The sequence below is a fragment of the Polypterus senegalus genome, chromosome 12 (genome assembly GCF_016835505.1).
Source record: "Polypterus senegalus isolate Bchr_013 chromosome 12, ASM1683550v1, whole genome shotgun sequence".
Taxonomy (NCBI): Eukaryota; Metazoa; Chordata; class Cladistia; order Polypteriformes; family Polypteridae; genus Polypterus; species Polypterus senegalus.
The window spans coordinates 133,185,123-133,207,787 of record NC_053165.1 but is presented as its reverse complement, the minus strand read 5'-3'; positions in this window follow the sequence as shown (position 1 = coordinate 133,207,787).

Here is a 22,665-nt window from a genome sequence, read left to right as displayed (position 1 = left end):
TCTTTTTGAAAATGAGATAACACCTCATTTTGACGCAATAATTGGAACCGACCTAACACCCAAATCAAACGTTGGGCCAAGTATTTGGGTTTCTGTGATGGGCATTAGTCTGTTTGAATTTCCAATTTAAAATTGAATGAATCCTGGTCTTGGTTCCAAGAATTAAGTTTATAAAGTTTTGATGTCTAAAGAATTTGAACTGAATGAACAGCAGTGACGCTGACACACAAGGCATGCAGACAGTTGACTGAAGAGGTAGTTTATAACAAGAAATCCAGGCAGATATCCTACACTCCAAATAAACTCCTAATATGAACAGAACATAGAAACTAGAGAACCAAAGAACAGCATTAAGCCCAGGCTATTAAAACAAAAATGCAATCGGCCAAAAACATATTAAAGGCTTTAAATATCTCGACATAATTTAAGACCATACTAATCAAATATTGTATTACTCAAAAGCTACAGACTAACTTAGTCACACCCAACACTGGAAACTGGGATTGTTATGATTTGTTAATCTCTCTATTATAATAAAAAAAAAAAATCTTGGGACAAGACGTGACTTTTTGAGAGACTGTTTGGAATGAAGTCCCGCAAAACGGAGACTTTTGCCATAAGTTTCTTTCAAGTCACGCCCTACTTGCAACCATTTTCAAACAAGACCACGGTCATCTAACCTTTCAGTCGTGTGAATGCTTTTGCAGACTCACTTCCTACACTCTCAGCTCTGATGAATTTTATCAGGACAATAATTTTATACGTTCTAGATCAGTGTTTCCCAACCTTGGTCCTGTGACCCCCCTGTGGCTGCAGGTTTTTGTTCCAACCAGATTCCTAATCATTGACAACACCTGATAGCACTGATCTTATTTAATCATCAGCTGCTATTATTTGTCTTTTATTCTACACTAGCAGAATACCCGCGCTTCGCAGCGGAGAAGTAGTGTGTTAAAGAAGGTACGAAAAAGAAAAGGAAAAATTTGAAAAATAACGTAACTTGATTGTTAATGTAATTGTTTTGTCATTGATATGAGTGTTGTTCTCATATCTATCTATCTATCTATATATATATATATATATCTATCTATATATATATGTTGTTCTCATATCTATCTATCTATCTATCTATCTATCTATCTGTCTATCTATATATATATATATATACACATACATACCCGCGCTTGGCAGCGGAGAAGTAGTGTGTTAAAGAAGGAAAGAGAAAGAAAAGGAAACATTTTGAAAATAACGTAACATGATTGTCAATGTAATTGTTTTGTCACTGTTATGAGTGTCGCTGTGATATATATATATATAGCAAAATACCCGCGCTTCGCAGCGATGTCATGTGTTAAAGAAGTTATGAAAAAGAAAAGGAAACATTTTAAAAATAATGTAACATGATTGTCAAAGTAATTGTTTTGTGTATTTTGGCGGCAGCGTCACAAAGTTTTTTTCGTCTACCTGCATCAGAAAATGTACCACAACGTCTGACACGCCTCCTTTTTAGTGTTTTCTCACAGCTTGGATTGCTGCTGTCATATATATACACACACACACACACACATACATACATACATATATATACACATACATATCTTCATATCTATATACATATCTACATATACACATATATATATACATACCCTTCTACATCATATATACACACACATATATATAATTTGTGCGTGTGTATGTATGTATGTGTGTATGTATGTATGTATGTATGTATGTATGTATGTATGTATGCATGTGTGTGTGTGTGTGTGTGTATATATATATATATATATATATATATATATAATGTAGATAGGGGTGTGTGTGTGTTTATATATACATACATACACATACATACATATATATACACAAACATATACTTGTGTGTATGTTTGTATGTGTCTATATGTGTGTGTATAGCTTTGGTCACTGTGTGCAAGGGAAAAATAATAAAATATAGTCTATAAGTTATTAAACAGTAAAACATTAACGTTTTAAGAAGTACAGGTACATTGAGCACTACTGGAGTGGTTGCGGGTAAACTACATTTTAAAGACTGTGTAACACAACAGGTAAGTAACTAACAGCAGCTAAAATATATATGGATCATCTCTCGGTAGTAGATCCCTTTTGAAAGGCGCTACACGACGGCTGTGGTATAGAAATGACATTTTCTATGTGAACGTTCAAATTTGTGCCTCTGGTAATGTGCCTTACCGGCATTTAAAGAAAATTAGTTTTGTGTCCTCTGCACTGTTAAGAGAGAAAGGCTTTGGTTTGGGATAAAAGGTGTAAAGAAAGGAAAGTTGCCTTTTTCTTTTATATAGTATAGAGAGATGTGTTCGCTGACGTTCTGATCGCCTTTTGGGGACAGTTGCGTTGGGTCTTGTGTAGACTGGTGAAACGTCCCTGCCATTAATCAGCTGTGATGGCACTGTCAGTCCTCCACTCGTGTGCGTGTCTTCATAATTCGAGGTGAGGACCTCATAATCGTATACGTGCAAAAGAAAGTGTGACCACAGTTTTTGCAGACACGTTCATGATATCAAAAGTCTCAGCGCTCTTTGGAGGTCATTCATATATTATATACATAGCAAAATACCCGCCTACCAGCGAGAAGTAGTGTGTTAAAGAAGTAATGAAAAGAAAAGGAAACATTTTAATAATAACGTAACATGATTGACATTGTCATGAGTGTTGCTGTCATATATATGCCTGCCTAAATAAGTCACCCTCGCTTTGCTCTTACTTTATTTACCGTTCATTTAATCACGGCTATTGGCGGAAAAATTATAAAATGGAAGGAGGATGGCTTTACCAAAACAATTATTGATGGCGAATCGATTATTCATAAAGCTTGAATTGGTGATGTTTTTCTGTGTTAACCTCATATTTTTTCAGACTTCTTCTCAAACTAAGGTGGTGCCCAGATCGCAGCGGAGAAGTAGTGTGTTAAAAAAGCTAGAAAAGAAAAGGGAACATTTTAAAAATAACGTAACATGACTGTCAATATACAGTATTTGTTTTGTGAGTGTTACTGAGTGTTGCTGTCATCAAGGATTTGATTATCATTATTTCTTTCAATCAGGTTCGTATTTGTAGGATGTGTTGTGTTCATGTTACATTCCGTGTTTGTCAATCGTTGTAAAGATGACAGGTTTCATTCATCGATTCGTTTCTTACTGCATCAATAAACAGCTCGTCTTCTTCTTTATCTGAGACCTGACACACTGCATGCACGGGTTTTTTTTACACTGTCTTCCTTTAGCGGGACATTGACTTTTTCCAACGTGTGCTTTGTTTCCGCAGTAGTTGGATTTATGAATATGCTTGTATGTATGAGACGCTTCATATTTTTTGCTGCCTTTTCAATTTTGTAATTCGGTTTTTGTTCAGCTCTTTGGAACTGTTGCCTTTTATCTGTGCACTCGCCAGTTCACGTGAGCCTTCGTGTACATGCATCGAAGTTTCCCAGCTGTGCTGGTGCCATCTCGTGCTATGTCCATGGCTGTATTTAATGTTACCTTAGTCCTGACACTTAAAACTTTCTCTCGCAGTTTCGCTGAGTTTGTACCAAACACCACCCTGACCATCTCATCTTCCTCTGCATAAGCACAGTCCTTAACCCGTAAATATTTACCCGTGGCAGTTTGCTATTGGATTGCCGCTGACGGACGGCCTTATATGGGCAGGCACTAAATTACAAACGCCTGGCAGCCTGTCTATGAACTTACTTTAAAGTGTAGGTTTACATCGCTTTGTTTCCAGTAGCAGAACTCATGAATATGGTTGTATATGTCACTCGCTCGCTTCTTATTGTTTCGCTGCCTTCTCAATTATATAATGCATGTTTTCTTCAGCGCTTTTTTCAGGTCTTCCTGGTTTTCTATGTACTGCGTGATTACGTGGGAGGCGTGATGATGTCACACGAAACTCCCCCGGCGTTGAAGCTCATCTCCATTACAGTAAATGGAGAAAAACTGCTTCCAGTTATGACCATTACGCGTAGAATTTCGATATAAAACCTGCCCAACTTTTGTAAGGAAGCTGTAAGGAATGAACCTGCCAAATTTCAGCCTTCCACCCACATGGGAAGTTGGAGAATTAGTGATGAGTCAGTGAGTGAGTGAGTGAGTGAGTGAGTGAGTGAGTGAGGGCTTTGCCTTTTATTAGTATAGATTCAGAAAAGCACAGCAGCATGATTTTTAACTTTTATAAGGCATTTAGAAATATTTCTGCTTTTGCTATAGATTTAAATGCTTAACTCTCTTTTGTTGATTTCATTATATTTTGCCCTTTCTCTGTGGAGTTTTTCCCCTTCGTTGTATCTTATTAATGACGATTAAAAATGAGCAGAGCAGACACGCTGGCAAACCACTGAAAAATCAAAGGCTGCAAGTACTTTAGCATCAGACCACTAACTGGTAAACAATGGATTAATTAACCCTTTGAGGGCTGAATATTTTTTCTGAAGTTTTCTGAAAAGCATGCAAAGCAAGGGTGTCACACATAAATCAGCATAAAATGTCTGCTGCGGCGTGAGACACCTGTCTCGCTCGACAGTCAACAGGGATGCACAGTGGGCCAGCTGTCTTTACGTGGAAGGTGGGTTTTGGTGGCAGTCGCAGTGAGATGCAATTTGTCATTGTAAGCGGCTGTCCTGAAGGCGCATCAGCTACATGAAGGTGTTCAGCACCACAATGAGCTGGGGACCGATCAGCTGATGCTGGGACCCTTTTTCGTTTTCATTATTCATCTCCGGATCACTTGCATCAAAATCATTGATAATCTCCAAACCTCGTCTGCCTAGTATTTCATTTTGGTCAAAGGCAATGAAGAGAATGTTTCTTCTGACAAAAAGGGTCCAACTAAAACGCAATGGGGAATTTTGTCAAAGCTTACAGCCGATTACCGTCCTCTACCCCTGAGTGTTGACAAAAGTTGACATCCGCCCTGAAAGAGTTAAAAAGAAAAAAATACATTATTTCCATCATATAACTGCTTGGTACATATATATATATATATATATATATATATATATATATATATATATATATATATATATGAAAGAGATGGTCTGTGATAAGATTTGCATATTTGCAGCTGGAGATCCACAAAGGGAGAAAATGAATCACGTATCATAAAGTAGTTTTTATTCCTGAGCTTTCAACCCCTACCAGGGGTCTTCATCAGAGGCTAATGCTTAGACATACAAGAATCAAAGGCAATATATAGCAATACCTTACTTGGTGGTTATTGGGTGTAAAGTCTTATTTATTATGAATAAATTCTTCTTAACTTTGCATATGCTGGATTTATGTCCAAGTGTCTGTTAATGGCGTTCTCATTTGATAACCAGGATTCAGCCAGCTCTTTGGCACTTTTATTATTTGCTTTAAATTTTACTTGTACATCGTCCCAATTAAATGTATGTCCTGTTGATTTAGTATCCGTATAGATCAGTGTTGTGAGTCCTTTCTTCTGACGCCGTTACGGTGTTCCTGTATACGTGTTGCAATTCTTTTTGAAGTTTGTCCAATGTATACCGCTGAGCACGAAAAGCGGTAGGGGTGATCGCACCCCAAGAAGACACAGACGCCCCTGGGAAAACCCCTGAAACACAGTCTACCTTCACATTGCTCCTTACCTTCTCACTTGCGCTATAACGCGTAATAAAGCCCTCGCGTGGTACTCTGCTTACTTAAAAGCCTTGTGGAGCACCTGTCAGTTTTGGAATTGATTGTTTGCCTTTATCTCTCTTTCTCTCTCTCTCTCTCTCTGACATTCTCTGCTCCTAGCGGAACTGTCATCTCTGACTTGTCATGGAGCACGTTTAAGTTTTTGAAAAATAAACAAATGTTTTTGTTTGCAGTGTTTGAATAAAATTCCTGCTTTCTACAACCTCCTGTGTCTCTGTGACCCAAGCGTGACAAGAATGTGTATATCACCAAACTTATCATAACACATCACTTAATTAGCCCAGGAGTCCAATTAAAAACAGAAGCTGGTTGGAACAAAAACCTGCAGCCACCATGGGCCCCCAGGACCGAGGTTGGGAAACACTGTTTTAGATGACATGTCAATGACTAAGCGAAGAAGGAAGAGCAGGGAAAAACATTCAAAAAAGTCGGGTAAATTAATTAGAGATTAAGAAACTATATTCACTCACAGGCACTTATACGTTTGTCATGATGTAAGTCCAAACACGTAATCAAAATTCAATGCAATTTTGAAAAGAAGTTAATTCCAAATATTGTTTTAACTGAAGTTTTAAAGTAAAAGTGAAAATAATGCATATGTAACAATTCCCATGAAAATAATAATCTCTTTTATCTGTATTTCCGGTTAACCAAACCCAGGGGTGGCAAGCAAAGTGAGCAGGGGGCAGACCCCCTAGTTTTCCTAAAGAAAATAAAGGAGAGGCTTCACCTACAGACTAGGCCTGAAAGCTCAAGAGTGACGTAGACACAAAGTAAGCTTAGATCCTAACAAGAGGAGCAGGCTTTGCAGCTTGCTGAAAAAGCCAAGCTTATATTTCACATAAAACAACAGAAGAAAGGAATCATTAACATTTCTAGCCTCAAATACAAAAATTGTTCATTCTTATGGTGGCCTGAAAGGTCAAAAATGAACATGCAAACTAAAAAAAATCTGAAAATGCAGGCAAAAATTGAAAACGTAAAAGAGAGGAGGGAGAGGTTGGGAGCATGCGCCGATCACAATGCACCCACCACACGACGACCCACCTGGATTGGGACCAGAGTGCGGTAGGTGACACCTCGGCAGCACACTGGAAGAAATCCTGCCACTAACCCCCAAGCTGTCCCTGTGAGTTGGAGGACCTGCTTGTAGGGCTGGATGCAGATTAACATCAAAAAATGAAGCAATTGCAGGTAAGAGGCTTTGCTCAGGGGCACAATGTAGTAGAGTCACTTCTGGATTCAATTGAGTGGTAGCCTCAGAGCCATCACTCCGCTGCTTCAAAAAAGGTCTTTGCAAACAAAAAAGTGAAAGTCCAAAACAAAAGAAATGATGATATTAACAAAAAAATGAAAGTTCAAACAATAAAATCAAAAAAGGAATTGTGTGCTACACAATATACTGTATGCTAAGCCATCTCTGTGATGCCCAGGTTGCCTGCAGCTGGCATACCCCTCTTGAACCTGAGACCTCGATAGTTATAAACTGAGATGGACTGGGCAATGAGGACACATGCATACAGCAACGGATGGTGTAGAAGTGCTTAGGGCTTTTAATTTCAGTAAATAGTGTTCCAAACAAAAATAATGTGCTGTAATAAATAAATAATCCTCATTAAAAATAGTGTTTTTTGTGAAGGGTAAAATTCAATAAATAAACAATCCAAACAGTTAAAATCAAAGATTGAAACACAGTCGGGATCCACACATTAACAAAAAATGTGCATCTCCCCTTCTCACCCCCTATGGTCTGTATGGCATCCTCCGGCAAGCACTGTCATCCCTCAAATCCGGCTTGTGTTCCCACCACCATCCCAAGGTTTTCAGCGTGAAACCCTGTGAGCCCTGCTGCTTTCTCCACCCCCTGTCATTTCTCAACAGGAGCCCACTTGGAGCGGCTGGTCACTTCTGCTCTCCCGGGTGTTCAGCAGTAGCGACTCTGCTCAGTGAGTGTTGACCACATGCTTCTCTCGGCGTTACTTCTCATCCATTTACTATCAGGCTATTGCACCAGCTCAACCACAATCCTGACTCTTTGGCGTTTTATTCACTCACTTTATCCTCCTTGTCCGTCTCCATCTTTTCTTCCTTTCTCGTTCCTGTTCTTTCTTTTTCAGTCCTTTTTTCCCCAACCTCTAACCTACTCAGGCTCTTTTTATACAAACTGTGGATGCAGGTGCCTTGATTATAACCCCCAGAGTGTTAATTAGAAAATCGGCTGAACCGTGCGCATCTGCATGTGAGCACAGACTCTGCCAATTCCCCCATCAACAACCCAGGGACACTCGCCCAACTTCTCACATGCACCTATACCCACCTGGAGCCCGAGCAAAAAAACAAAAACTCATGCCCTGCTACAGGCCCAAAATGCATATTCCCACAATCCCATGAAGCTGAAACTTGATTCCCCACTTCTCATAATTAAAGCTGTTGTATTTAAGGGCACCATTCTGAAAAAAGTGATTGTCATAGCTGTAGTGATACACATTTAAAGTCTAAGCTATGAGTCAACTACCTTATCAATCGATTTATACATTGATAATATTCTGCATTCATTCTGTCATTCTAAAACCGATCTATTGTAAGTCGTAACACGCATTGTTGTTATCTCTAATGTGCTATTTTGCTGGTTTGTTTTTATATCTTTTATCATATCATGCATAGCACCATGAAAAAGGCACTGCATGAAATAACACTTATCTGATGAGACTAAATAACCTTTAATTCGGTACTGTTTTTACAGTATATTTCTTGTTATGCAGTAGATTTTATTTTGTAATTATTTAAAATATTCAGGATGCCCCCTCTGTGTGAGGCATTAGAAAGCTTTGACTACAACTATTAAAAGCAAGTCTAGTATTATACCGTTCTTTCTTTCCTCAATTTTACTGATACTGCTTAAATGATTTTACTTTGAGTAAACACTACGTTGATTAAGCAGTAATTAATATTAAATACCTCTTCTTTATAAGCATTTCTTTAGGTTTTTTTAAGTCATAGTAGAGTGTACTACAGAAGCAAGCGTAGGTCTTCAGAGTTACACAATGAGTATCAAGATATGCAGTTGGACAAATAGGAATACAGCAAGGGGCTGTGCATGTTGGAAGTGAATGTGGAATGTTCAAACAGATGTTCAGATATCTGCTTTTGATTTGCACACATCTGCCTCCTCAGACCTCGTTGTCATCTGAAAAAAGCTGAAATGCAATAAACTACTTAAGTCCTTTCAAGCCTTCAGAATGTGCTGTTCTTTATACTGTTTGCTTAGTGCCAAATACTGATAGCTGTGGCTGTTTTGTCGCAGACACATGGAATCAAAGGCAAAAGCTGATATTTGTGCTAAACTATAGAAACAAATGTTCCCCATGGCACCCACCACACTCCCCAGCTTTTCAGTAGCCTTCATATACACTTAAGTTAACAAGTCTTGAACAGTTACTACACAAGCCTATGACCACCACAGCACTCTGAAACTAACCATGACAACATTAGACAGGTTTAATTTTGTCACAAGTTGACAATCAATGAGGGCTCAATGTATAAAATTCCCATAAATAGACAAGATCCCAGTCAAATCTACAAGGAAAAGAATAGAGGAGAGCAATGGCACCCTCACAAAACAAATTAAGATGGATATTCTAGACTGTACAGATAGTGGAGTGGCTCATGGAACTTTGGAGTCCACATAAAAGTCTCCTCCACTTCTAATCTTTGATGTACCATGACAGAATGGAGAAAGAAAAATGCAGAATGTGTCACCCTTGTGATACATTTGTACAATCACAATATGATATTTGAAACTATGCTGAGATGTGGGAGGGAGTCATGTAGTCTGTAGCAAAAAGTGATGAAAAATGGTGGCAATGTCTGTAGTTTGCAGTACTTTGCACCACAGTTAAGCCCCAGGATTTGTTTTACACCAGAAGGTAAGTAGATTCTCACAGATCCAGTTTAACCTGGGACAGTTTTTTACTGGCTTTACAGAAAAGGTAAAAGGCTCCGTAATCTCTAATAAGGCCTGAATGTGCGCAGTCAGTAAAAGGTTACTGACATGAGTGATTTGGTAACTACAGTTACAGAGGTCCTCTGCTATTATTTATTTTATCCCACTTCCTGGTGTAAAAACAGCCCTGTCCATATAGGGCTCCAGGCATGGCTGCTACTTCTTCATCCACTGCAGAACTATTTTGCTTCATTCAGAAGTAAAAAAATGGAGCTCAGTAGATGAAAATGAATTGAAATTTATTTGAAAGAAACTTTGGGTATCTCTTATGCTTGTTTATATCTGTGGAATTTCTGTATTCCGAGTCCCACCTGTACATTTCTAAAAAGTAGAACCTCTGCTCCCTGACTTTTTTGGGGTAGGAATATTTAATTTTTTTGTATTTTTTCTTTTTTTTTTTTGATAATGCCTTTGATGCACAATTGTTTCTCTCTCTAGTTATGGCTTCAACTTTGTGTTCTTTCTTTTACTGTTTTTTTTTTATTTTATTGAATGTCTTAAAAGCAAGCAACATTCTATACAAGCAAGTAAAATTGACAAAACTAAATTCAATTCAACTCCCACCCATGAGAAAGAGAGGAAGGCCAACATCCAGACAAAAACTGAGTAGAACAAAGGATAGATAATCCTTTTCCCCAATATAAATGCTTATTCTAAAATGTTATTAATTAGATCCTGCCAGGTATTTAAAAGGTTTTGAACAGATTCTCTGAGTGAGAATTTTATTTTTTCCAATTTCAGATAATATATAACATCAGTTGCCCACTGACTTAAAAGAGGTGGGCTAGGATTCTTCCAATATAGCAAGATAAGTCTACGTGCCAGTAGTGTAGTAAAGGTAATTACAGTTTGTTTGTCCTTTTTCACTTTAAGCCCATCTGTTAGCCCACCAAACACAGCTGGTAATTGATTAGGAGGGATTGTGACACCCAAGACTGTCTGAATGGCATTTAAAGATTTTGCTCCAGAATGATTTTAATTTGGTGCAGCCTCAAAACACGTGGCCCAATGAGTCTGGAGCTCGATTGCAATGTTCACAGGTTGGATCTTGCCTTGGAAACATTTTGGACAATTTTAAACAAGACACATGTGCTTGATTAAAGATTTTAAGTTGAACAATCGAATGGAGCTAGAGTGCCTTCCACTCCTTTTCTGAAATGTTGAGTAAGAGATCCTTTTCTTACTGTACTCTGGGATCTTTGAAAGGAAGGGAATTTGAAATGTTTTTATGATTATCGAAATGCTGTCCTCAGGACTGATCGATATTTTTTCTGGAATAGAAGTAGGTGGGAGGTGAGGAAAATTGGACAGATTTTGTTTAGCAAAATTTCTAATATGGAAATAGTGGAAAACTTGTGTTGAAGGGAAGCTAAATGCGGAGTGTAATTGTTCGTAGGATGCAAAGACATTATCTAGGTACAATTCGATTTAACCCTGTAAGTTTTCCAAACATTAAAAACTGTGTATGGTTGAGAGGGTGGAAAGAGGTGGTTATCATGTAGAGGTGCCAAAGATAAAAGCTTCTCTATCTTGAAGTACTTCCTACATTGGTTTCATATTCTGAGTGAATGAAGAACAATTGGATTGTTAGTATATTGACAATAACTTTTATTTACTGGAGCACAAAGCATGGAATATAAAGAAGTGCTGGAGGATTTTATTTCTATTGTTGATCAAGCCTGTGTATGTTCATCTATTTGTATCAATGTCGAGGTTCTTATAGTTTGTATATTTGCTGCCCAGTAATAAAACTGAAAGTTAGGCAGAGCCATGCCGCCTTCTGATTTAGGTCTCTGTAGGATCGTCCTTTGGATGCATTGATGTTTTGAATTCCAAATAAATGAGGTTATGATTGAATCTAATTTCTTAGAAAAATTATTTGTTAATGTATATGGGGATGCTTTGAAATAGAAAAAGAAGCTTAGGAAGGATATTCATCTTAACAGTGTTTATTCTCCCTGCTAAAGTGAGATGAAGGGTAGACCATCTATGCACGTCTTGCTTTTCCCATGCAGACAGCAAAATTTTATTGAAAATTAGCTTTATGTTTACTTGTAATGTTTACCCCTACATTTTTAAACTGATCTGTGATGATTAAAGGGAAGGTGTCCAATCTACTATTATAAGCTAGAGAGTTTACTGGAAAGAGCACACTTTTATTCAAATTAATTTTGAGTCCAGATATCTTTTGAAATTCTCCTAGTGCTTTTAGAACTGCAAGCACAATTTTTATGTGGATCTGAAATATATAGTACCATATCATCTGCATATAGTGATATTTTCTGTTCAACTCTGATAATCCCCTTTATCTCAGAAGCATTTCAAAAGTTACCTGTCAATGGTGATAGCAAATAGCAGTGGTGACAGGAGGCATCCTTGTCTAGAACCACATTCTAGTTTGAAGTAGTCTGAAATAATGTTATTAATACAAACTAAAGCTTCTGGACAGGTATACAGTAGTTTGAGCCATGCACATATGTACAGGCCAAACACAAATTTGTGCAATGTAGTGAATAGGTAGTCCCATTCAACCATATCAAATTATTTTTTTTTTTTGCATCCAATGATAATAAGATCTTCAGGGTGTTAGACTTTGTGGGTGAATATATTACATTAAGTAGGCATCGAAGATTGCCTTTAATAAATCCATTTTTTTCCTTGTGATATTACTGAAGGAAGCACTTTCTCAGTCCTTCTAGCTATAACCTTGGAGAGTATCTTAACATCATTATTCAGAAGTGAGATGGGTCTGTATGGTGCACATTGTAAGAAGTCCTTATTTTTCTTAGGAAAGACAATAATTAATGCTTGACAAAAAGTTTGAGGTAGAATTTTATTGTCTCTGGCTTCTATAAATGTTGCTAATAAAAGGTGAGCTAACTTAATTGAATTTTTTTTGTAAAATTCAGCAGGGTAGCCATCAGGGCCTGCTGCTCCCACTCTGAAGTGAGTTTATAGCATCTAGTAATTCTAAAAGTGTCAGAGGTTTATCCAATTCCTCTGCACTGAGAGTATCTAGCTGTGGTATCTGTAATGTATTGAAAAACGCATTAGATTGTGTTTTGTCTTCTTTAAACTGAGTAGAATATAAGGACTTGTAGTAGTCTCTAAATATGTAATGCATTATATTTTTATGGTTGATGATTTTGTCGCCATCTGTGTTGGTAATTACTGGTATTGCATTGCAAACTTCCTGCTAGTGTTCTGATGTTGCAATTTAAAAATGAGTTGTTTTGTTTCTTTTGTTGTCAGGAGGTTGAGATCTTAATGCAAAGCCTGTCTTTTCCTATAAAGTGCCTCATTTGGGAATCTGGCATGTTCTCGGTGTATTCTTGTAGTTTCTCTGATTAACTCTGTCTTCTTGGTGTTCAATTTATTTTTGTGGGAGAGATATGAAATAATCTGTTCTTTTAAAAATGCCTTCAGAGTTTCCCAGAGTATTTCTGCAGACACCTCTGAGGATGTATTTCTCTCTAAAAAAATCAGTTAGCTTGAATATAAATTCTGTACAGTACTTGTCAGCTAATAAAAGTGGGTTAAGACGCCAGCTGTGTGATGAGCATGAGAGGCATAATGATTTGAGCTCCATGATCAAAGGGGTGTGGTCAGAGATAGCAATAGCGTTCTATTTGCAAGATTTGATCAAGAACAAAAAATTATTTTTTTATAAAGAAATAATCATTTCTTGAGTAACAGGAATGTACTGGTGAGAAGAAAAGAATATGCTCTTGAGTTTGGATTTAGAAATCTCCAAGGTTCTGATAAGTTGTAATGAATTACAAACTGTGCAATTTTTTTTTTTCCCAGTGTTAGATGTTATCGCCCCTATGGCAGGAGACTTATCCAGGTCTGGATTTAAAACACAATTAAAGTCTCTGGCCCTTTTAATTTTATGAATGTTCTCATTAGGAATGGATGCAAATATGTTTTGGATGAAGTCTCTGTCATTCATATTGGGTGAGTAGATATTTATTAAAATCAATTTAAAGTTAAATAAATTACCCATAACAATCACATATCGCTCTTCAGAATTAGATACTACAAATGAAATTGTTATGTGTATACAAATTCCCACACCTCTAGTTTTCTTAGTATAGCTGGGGATGGAATATTTGGCCAGTCCAATCTCTTTGCAATTGAAACTGATCCTTGCTTTATAAGTGGGTCTCCTCTAAAAATAGTATCTTGGCATTTAGACCTGTTAGGTGAGAGAATACTTTCTTTCTCTCTTTAATTTGTAATTGAGACCTTTGACATTCCAGCTCGGAAACTTCATTACTTTGTTAATTTTGTAGACATTTTTTAGTCTTAGAATAAGGTAGTACATTATTACATAAGATAGCTTTGACCTTAATTTCAAAATTTTCCAGGAGTTATTGCTATGAAGCCTATTGTTGCATCTGTACTTACAATTATATGGGTTAAAAGGATAGATTAGAAATAGCTTGCTCTCTTTCTTTACCCCCATTTTGCTTCCCCATGTGAGGCTAGACCACATCACGAAGTCCCAGTCCTCTGACATGACAGAGCATGTCCAAAACAAAACAAGCCCCCCAGCAGCAGTGTATAAGGGATTTATGTAGAGATATCTATTGATAATACAGTACAAATACTATACACCCAGAATATAATCTTAAACAGTCCTGAAAGAGGAAACCCGGGAAATGATGTTAAACAGTAGCAATGGATAAGCAGATAAGGTGTGATAGTACAGTCCTAATACAAAAAATCAAAGGTATGATGTTGAACAGTTCCCTTGGTGGGGTGGGAACTTATTGTAATTAAAAAGTAAAAATAGCCGAGAAGGAAACAGAATGTATAATTCTGGCAAAAGTCTCATTGCTAATGGACCAAATAGCAGGTAAGATCTTTTTTGCCTTTCCAGGACACAATATCACTCACAATTGTATTTCAAAAAGTGTCAAGATCAATATTTTTAGCTGTTTTTCTTGTTCCTCCGGAGATCTAAAAATGTAGTACTTACTTTCACTTTCAATTTAACAGGATTCAAGAGGTTGTACCTGATTTTGGCTTTCCGTAAGCGCTCTTTAATGCCTTAAAATGAGGCACCTTTAGCAGATGTTGAAGGTGAGAAATCAGAGAATATATAAATGCAGTTATTTTTAAATATACAATAATCTGTTGTTTTAGTCTGAGATGTGACGTCACATTTAATTTAGATTGTAATTTGTCAAAACAAGCAAAGAGGCTTCTAGGTTTTGAGGCATCAATCCACTTATGTGGTAAACTGCTGATATCTCAGTGTCTGATTTGAAGGCCTCTCCAATTATTTTAGAGAATAATGCTGTTAATCTCCTGGTTCACTCTGCTCTTTAACTGCCTGGTATTTTCCATACCATACCAGTACAAGTTCAGAAAAGATGCTCTGCTTTGCTTATAAAATGAACATTTACAAAGAAAAAGAAATTTAGACTAGAAAAAAAAGTCACTTTTTGTTCCTCAAGATGGATTCTGTGTGGAGGCACTAACTTAATTAACTGTTATATGCACCTCAAACCTTCATGATTGGATAGCCTTGCATTATTTTTGAATGGACATGCAGCTTAAAAGCTGGTGATCCTTAAATATGTGTACAAGGGTTGCAGTAATCTTGTGAGATCAGACGTGATTCTCTAATGAGACCACACATTTGGAAACAACACGCTGAAAAACCTGGAATGAATAACAGACACACAGTTTAGTCTGAACACAAACCAGAAAGACCATAAGCAAGAAAAATTCAAAAGAAAGAAAACTTCAGCCTTTGTTGTGACAGTCCCAGTGAGGCACTATGCAGGTGTATTCCTATTGGTATAAAGGAGCCCCCGTAGTATTTATTGACACACTTCTGTTGAATGATTTGTTGGCTACAAGTGCTCAGTGTTTGTCGGTCACAGAGAGGATGTGTAGCTTTGTTCATAAATTAATAATTTGTATATCTTGCTGTTATTTTGACTATTGCATCACTACATAACAAAAAAGCATCAAATAGCAGCAAAATCTTTCTCTCTATGATTTCTGTAAATCTAATTATTTTCCTCTGATAATGATTCCTAGTTTTTAAATATATGATACATTTATTCCCTTCATGGATTTCAATTAAAATAATATATACAGTATATGTGTGTGTGTGTTTTATACTGCTCAAAAAAATTTAAGGCACACTTTTTAATCCAAGTTTAGCATCAAGTCAGTAAAACTTCTGGGCTATTGATCTGGTCAGTTAAGTAGCAGAGGAGGTTGTTAATCAGTTTCAGCTGCTTTGTTGTTCATGAAATTAATAACAGATGCACTAAAGGGCAACGATGAGACAATGCCGAAAACAGGAACGGTTTAACAGGTGGAGGCCACTGACATTTTTCCCTCCTCATCTTTTCTGACTGATTTTTTTTTCACTAGTTTTGCATTTGGCTACAGTCAGTGTCACTACTGGTAGCATGAGGCGATACCTGGACCCTACAGAGGTTGCACAGGTAGTCCAACTTCTCCAGGATGGCACATCAATACGTGTCATTGCCAGAAGGTTTGCTGTGTCTCCCTGCACGGCCTCAAGGGCATGGAGGAGATTCTAGGAGACAAGCAGTTACTCTAGGAGAAGAACCAGCATCTGCTCCTTTGGTCAAGGAGGAACAGGATTAGCACTGCCAGAGCCCTACAAAATGACCTCCAGCAGGCCACTGGTGTGACTGTCTCTGACCAAACAATCAGAAACAGACTTCATGAGGGTGGCCGGAGAGCCTGACGTCCTCTAGTGGGCCCTGCACTCACTGCCCGGCACCATGGAGCTCGACAGGCATTTGCCATAGAATACCACAATTGGCAGGTCCACCACTGCCATCCTGTGCTTTTCACAGATGAGAACAGGTGTACCCTGAGCACATGTGACAGACGTGAAATGGTTTGGAGAAGCTGTGGAGAACGTTATGCTGCCTGTAACATCGTTCAGCATGACCGGTTTGGTGGTGGGTCAGTGATGGCCTAGGGAGGCATATTCATGGAGGGACGCACAGACCTCTACAGGCTAGACAACGGCACCTTGACTACCATTAGGTATCGGGATGAAATCCTTGGATCCATTGTCAGACCATATGCTGGTGCAGTGGGTCCTGGGTGCACGACAATGCCAGGCCTCTTGTGGCGAGAGTATGCAGGTAGGTCATGGAAGATGAAGGAATTGATACCATTGACTGGCCCCCATGCTCGCCTGACCTAAATCTAATAGAACATCTCTGGGATATTATGTGTTGGTCCATCCGACGCTGCCAGGTTGCACCTCAGACTGCCCAGGAGCGCAGTGATGCCCTGGTCCAGATCTGGGAGGAGATCCCCCAGGACACCATCCATCATCTCATTAGGAGCCTGCCCCGTCATTGTCAAGCATGCATACAAGCACTTAGGGTCATACAAACTACTGAGTACGATTAGGAGTTGCTGCAATAAAATTTCAGCAAAATGGACTAGCCTGCCACATCATTTTCTTTACTTTGATTGTCGGGGTGTCTTTGAATTCAGCCCTCTGTAGGTTGATAATTTTCATTTCCATCAGACAATGTGGCATTCCTTCATTCCTAACACATTACTCCGCCTATATCAGTAGAGATATCCAGCAGGATTTTTTTTCCCCATTGAGATCTGATGTGTTTTCAAAGTGTTCCTTTCATTTTTTTTAGCAGTGTTTACATATATACACACATATACACACATATGCTGTACTAGCTGTGTAAGCCTGTACTGTAAAAAGCCTGGGGTCCTAGAAACTATTGAAACCGTCAGAAAAAAAACTGAAATGCAGAGATGTCAGGTAATTGAAACAAACTACTCTGGGCGTCTCTCTCCTAGGAGGGTTCATTTTGCCAACGTACCCACCTCGCTTGTGCATTAGCAGCAGGGGGAAAAGTAAAAGGGATACCGTTTTGTTGATGTTAGCGGCTAAGCGACTTTGCCTTACTTCGGAGGTTTCATTTTGCTGACGTGCTGGCCCCACTTGTGTTATTAGTGGCTAAGCGAGTTTTCTGTTTCCTCAGAGATGGAGCCCTCACCCCGACTCCACCTCTCACTTCTGGGCTGGACAGACACACATATGCCTACACATAGACATTTTATATATAAGAAAGATATATATATATATATAGATATAGATATAGAAGCGAAGGTCTGTGATGTGGTTTGCATTTCATAGGAAGCGCCACAGACCTCAGCAAACAATCGACGCTAACCTGATCTCACATCCTACTTGGCACACCCTTCCCTATAAGAGCATTGTATCATCAAGTACAGCGCGCCTCCTCTCCAACTCGGGTATTAAAATACCACAAACTGTAAACCTGCAAACACTCTACAGACTTTTGTTTTTACTGCCATCAGCAAGAAATCTGCATTAGAGACACAGATCGGAGTCTACAGTGTGCCATACAGTGAATGCCCAGATGTTTACTTGGGATGAACATCTAAAGCAACATGTATACAAGTACACTGCAATGTTGTCAGAAGGAAGGACCCATGATCTGTGATCTATGCACACACAAGATCAATTGGACACATGTTTAACTGGGACATGGTGCAAATAAAATTCAGCGCTAATACTAAAAGTGCCAGAGAGCTGGCTGAGTTATGGCTCTCAAATGAAAATGCCATTAACAGCCATTTGGAAATGAACCCAGCACATGCAGGCTTAAAAAGAAGAACACCTAAATAATAAAGACTTTACTGCGCAGCCTTATGCATTTATTTGCTGTTCTGCGCATTTACTGTCTCAGGAGCACAGAAGACTGAAAATAACATCTCCAGGGCTCTCCTTTAACATCTTACTTACCAGTAGTTATTTTCACCTCCTTTAACTGGGTATTACAGTACACGGTTTAGTTCAAATACATATGTTACGGTTCACCTTTTTAGCTGCCATTTCTTTCAACCTCCCGGTCATTCATTGTAACTGAGAGCGACAGACATTATATACAGCCAACAGCAGTGTATCATTTACTTTCACCTCTAGCCCAGTGATGTCTTTGAATGCCAAATTATAATCTGCTTTTACAGAAAGATTTTTTTCCTTTGTAACAGATTATGTTTTTTTAACACATGTAAAGTGTTCTCTGCACAAACAACACACATTGATATGTTTAACAGAGGTCTTTTTTGGATATTTTCCATCCGTAGGTTTATCCTTTGTGACCACAGGCTTGCTGTCTGTTAAACCAGATTAACAAGTGTACCATCACTCTTTACTGTTTAAATCATTCGCCCCAAATCTGTGCTCCACCTTCATGGTTTAGAAATGTGACACTCAGTGAGCCTTCTAATAGTTAGTTACCACACACTTTTGAGCCAAATTCACTCAGGGTTATCTCCAGATGTATGTTTTATACATTTGGCTTTGCAAGTTTTAGGGTGGAGGTAGCCACAAGGTAAGTGAGCAAATGCATCATGGGGTCTTTTCAAGCTCCTCCAACTTGGGCAAAAGCACAAATACCTAAGTAAAAGAAGAAGAGATTGTCAGAAGTGTCCTATGTAGCAAGACAGCCACTCAGCTAGTGAACATGAGTATCGTTCTGCAATTCTGTGATCAATTCAGTTATTTCTGCACTCACTAGGACTGTCTACAGATGGTAAAGTGTAAGACATTTATATTTTAGGAATAGTTTCTGATGTATTCATCTGAAGGCCAACTGTTGTTTTTACACTCTGTCACATTTGTGTTTTTTTCCATACAAAAAATATGTCTACCACCTCAGTGTGCTTTTTCTGAGCAGTCTTTGAAGTAGCCGTTAATAATGGAGCTTTCTCTACAACAGAGCACATTAATTGGTTTCAACTTTCATCTGTAACATTGCAGGGCGCTTTTGTCACCAGTCCAGTGTGTGTGTGTGAGTGTGAACGCACCTCTGTGTGTTTGCAGGACATTTTTTAAAAATGATCCCTGGAAGATTTGCAGAGACTAAAAAAAATGACAGGAAATTTTCCCAGTTTAGAAAATGGGTCATTTCCTTTTGTCAAATCTGTTTTATGTAAGAAATAATAAAAAAAATAACTGATTTAATTTTTTTAGATGACTGTGTAGAAGTGCATATATTGGATAATGTGAGTGAGTCATTGTGTCTGTCTTTTTGAGCCATTACCGAGAATGGGAGGGTCTTAAAACAGTTAAAAAAATAATAATAATACTAGGGGGGTAAGCCTCCCTGGCTCCTTTGGGGCCCAACCCTAAGTGCGGACAGTCTGCTGCTCACATTTTGAAGAGGGGGGGCCAAACATACCCCAAGGAGATGCGGTCGCTCCTCCAAAACCCCCTCTTAAACGGAGATACAATGGGAAACATATACAGTTTTTTTTGGTTTTTTTTTACCTCCTCTTTGCTCGATCAGCTGCTGGATTTCTGCTGCTGCCGTGCCTCATGATCTGCATTTTGCATGCCGCTTCAAACATTTAAAAGACCAAACTCTTTGTCTTTTATTTCCGGGCCCAGGTGTGGTTAAATCTCTTGGCAGAAATTCTCATCTGAGTTCTTGATGTTTTTTAGTTTATAATTTAAAAACGGAATAAGGATCTGAAAATCTAATAACGTCACATTAAAGTTCAATAATTTCTGAAAGAATGATACCAAACATATATATGTAGGTTTTAAAATAAGCCTGATTTAAAGCGTGACAAAAATAGTGACATAAAAAGTCACATAAAATCACTGCGCAAAATCATTGCACTTTTTTATATATATATACAGTGGTACCTTGGTATACGTCCTTAATCCGTTCCAGATCCTTGGACTTATACCAAACAGGACTTATACCAAACAAATTTTTCCCATAAGAAATAATGGGAAAATGATTAATTCGTTCCCATGAAAAAAAAATCCTATTGTTATTGGCATATTATACATTGATGGGGTTGCATAAAATAATTTAAACACTGCTTAATACTAAAATACATAAATACAAAAGCAATTAGATGAAATAAATGAAAATGACTTGTTCGATAACAATGAGTTTAATTTTACTGCACAACAAAGGAGAGCGTTACAGCTCTTCCAAAGGAGCCTCTTCAGGCGATTGTGTAGCACTGCCGTTGTTCTTCTTCTGGCAGTCTTCAATCCAAATCCCTAAAGCAGATTCCATCCAGACTACTGCCTTATTACATCCACTTACAACTTGTTTTGCCCCCTGGTTAAAAGGACACTGCGGCCGTAGATCTTATATTCCTTTCCTACTTTTTAAATAAAAAGAATCATAGCCTTCAACAAATCCAAAACGTTTACCTTATTGGCAATCGTTAACATCTTCGGTTTGCGCTTGGGCACGGCCCCTGAAGCAGTAGCAGATCGTTTTGGAGCCATAATGAAGGGCTTGACTATGCACAAAGATAAACACAAAAGAGCACAACTCTTTACACAGAGAAACACGTTGATGCTGAATGAGCGAGACGAGACTTCCTGGTTAACACTGCATTCAGCACACAGGAACTTAACTGCGTGCTCTGATTGGTTAGCTTCTCAGTCATCCGCCAATAGCGTCCCTTGTATGAAATCAACTGGGCAAACCAACTGAGGAAGCATGTACAGAAAGTAAAAAGACACATTGTCCGCAGAACCTGCAAAGCAGCAAAAAATCTGCGTTATATATTTAGTTATGCTTTCATATAAAATCCATGATAGAGTGAAGCTGCGAAAGTCGAAGCGCGATATAGTGAGGGATTACTGTACAGATTAAAACTTTTTTTTTTTTGAAGGCTGTTCGCGTGTTGTTCTAGCACGCGAGTCGTATTCCAAACAAAGGTCGTATACCAAGCAAAATATTTCGCCTCTAAACAGGACGTATACCAAGTTGGACTAATTCCAAAGCAGACGTATACCGAGGTACCACTGATTGATATATATATATATATATATATATATATATATATATATATATATATATATATATATATATATATATATATATATATATATATATATATATATATATATATATATATATATATATAGAGAGAGAGAGAGGAGATAATCTAACAACAGTTATATTGCAGCCACGGTTTATTCAGGATTGAATTTAGAACATTGTAAATTCCTCTGTATTGATACCATTACAATGATCAAAGTAGTCTAATTTAAGATATTGCCTTTTGACATTCTTGTTTTTAGATTTCTGGTTTATCTTTATTATTACTTAAAATCAATTCACAGTTTCTGGGGCCTCATGTATAAAACTTGTTTATGCTTGGAAATGTCCATAAGCCGAATGTTATGCAATTTATAAAACTAAACTTGGCATGAAAATGTGCTTAAAATTGCATAAAGTTTTGACCATCTGTTAGTTCTACACAAACATTTTGGTGTTGGCATTTTATCAAATCCAAAGGAAGGACAAGGAAGTGAACAGAAAATGTCAATTAATTACACATTTCAATGACACGTTCTGCTGTCCATCCATCTTCTAAACCCGGTTGTTCTGACAGAACAGGGATTGCACGAGTTTTTCATGATACTGTAGTCTCAGTGTAGGCTACAGCTCCCAGGAGGAGTTGTCACCATCACGAAAAATGACACAGATACCATTAATAATATTTAAATGACCAAAAGGTTAAGTTTTAAAGTTTAACTATGTATTTTATTAGTGAGAAAAAATCTATTTCTTTTTTTTAGGTTTTAGAGGATGTACACAAAGCATAACAAGTGAGTATAACTGATTTGAAAGTTAGAGTGCTTTCTGTTATTTATTTGCTTCACCAAAGAGACAAGTATCACATTTTTGTTTTTTGCTATTTAACCATAAGGGTCTGTGTGATATGTATTGCAGATTTGCTCCAGCTGTTTCGCCCTTGTTTGTAAGGCTGGCACAAGTGACAGGAGTGTCTTTTGGGCATGTAAAAGAGGAAAATACTGAATACAACATATTCAAGTTGAAAAAACCTCTCTTAAACTAAATCAGGTAATTAAACTGTGCAAAGGTTTTACTCCATCTGTGGATTGGCAACTTG